Source organism: Egretta garzetta, unplaced genomic scaffold, assembly GCF_000687185.1.
Source record: "Egretta garzetta isolate BGI_Z169 unplaced genomic scaffold, ASM68718v1 scaffold223, whole genome shotgun sequence".
NCBI classification, from domain to species: Eukaryota; Metazoa; Chordata; class Aves; order Pelecaniformes; family Ardeidae; genus Egretta; species Egretta garzetta.
In genome coordinates this window covers 552,900-554,470 of record NW_009259033.1, presented here as the reverse complement: position 1 = coordinate 554,470, position 1,571 = coordinate 552,900, and positions in this window count along the sequence as shown.

Sequence of the window (1,571 nt, the reverse complement as noted above, 5' to 3'; positions counted from 1 at the left end):
GCATCTTCGCCCACCGCAGAGCGGCCACTGTGCCGGAGCAACCCCCCAGCCCCACGGAAGGGCCAACCCGGCCCCGCTGTCCCCCTCCCCGGCGCGAGGAAGGAGTTAACATCCATTTACCAGGAGAAAGCAAGCGACAGTCAAAGCTGGCCTGGCAGAGGCAGAATTAGCCAGCACTGGGTTGATTTAATGGTTTGGCTGGGGCTGTGACACACAGGACCAGAGGTTTCCAAACAACAACTAACGAAGAGGGACTCAAACGGGCTCTGCCTCCACCCGGACACACGGCTCCCATCCGTCTGCCGCCATGGGAAAGAGCCAAGCGTCCGCTTTAAGCAGAGCTGCAGCGCAGCCACCCCCGGGGCTTCGCCTCTGGGCTCCTTCCCCAGAGCAGGGCAGGCACAGGAGCTCTCCCGCTCCATCCCCTGCTCCCGCGGCACCCGGAGCGCCGGGACACGCCGGCACAGCCAGGGCTCCCAGCGCAGCCCCGTCCCGCAGCCAGGACGGAACCTGCTGCCACCGCTGCTCTCAGCCAGCCTGGTCCCCACCAGGCTTGCAGGGTGGCACCAACCTTTCCAGTTCCTGAAATTAAAAACATCATCTGCGAATAAAAAAAAATAAATACCTTTAGAGCATGAAGAAGTTTTGGGACAGAGCTGCTCCCACTCACCGAGGTAGCACCGAAATCGCTCAAACTCAGGGCTGGCAGGGGCGGCACCAGCGCCGAGAGGTTTTTATTCCTCCATCAGAGAGGGGAATCGCCCTCTCCTAATGCAAAACTCCGCTCTTCTCTTCCTTTAACAAACCCTTAGGGTTTTCCCTCAAGTTTCACCCCTCCCAGTGCTTTACCAGACCAGCACCCCCAAACACAGCTGGCAGATTCAGGCAAACAGAACAGCCCCTTCTCTTCCCTGTGGTTAATAACCCCCCCAACACCCCAACCCAGGCACCCCTCAAACGCCCAGGGTGCAGCCCGGGAGCATCCCAATGCGCCCCCGGCGAGGCGCTGCAGCACCTTTGCACACATGTGCATTTGTATTGAAATAAAGGCAAAAAGCGTGTTCCTGCCCCGACCTAGCCCCGCTTCGCGAGCCCGGCTGTCGCAACCAGACACAGAAACACAACAACCAGGACCCCCCTGTAAAAAAAAAAAAAAAAAAAAAGAAGAAAATATTTATTAGCTCGTGAAAGCAACCTGTCATCGCTGCTGCTGCCAGATCAAGTTTGTAGAAACCCCAACCACTTTAAGCACCCGACTCCTTCCAGCCGGAGACAGTGAGAACGTCGCTGCGGCCGCTCGGCGCACGCGCGCCCCGGGACAGGGCAGCTGGGGGATGTGCAGCGAGTCGAGTGGTCGAAGGAGTGCTGGGGGGGTCGAGCACCCCCTGACAGAACGGCTGCTCAAACCCAGCGGGGAGGAAACGGCAGCGCCCGGCTCCCGCGGGCTGCGGCACCCGGCGAGGTGCTGGGGACGGGCATGGGCCTGATCCTGCACCGGGGTCGGTAAGCACGAGCCCCCCCTGCCCTGAGCGCTGCCGTTCAGCTCACCCCTCCGCACGTTCGGCAGCCCA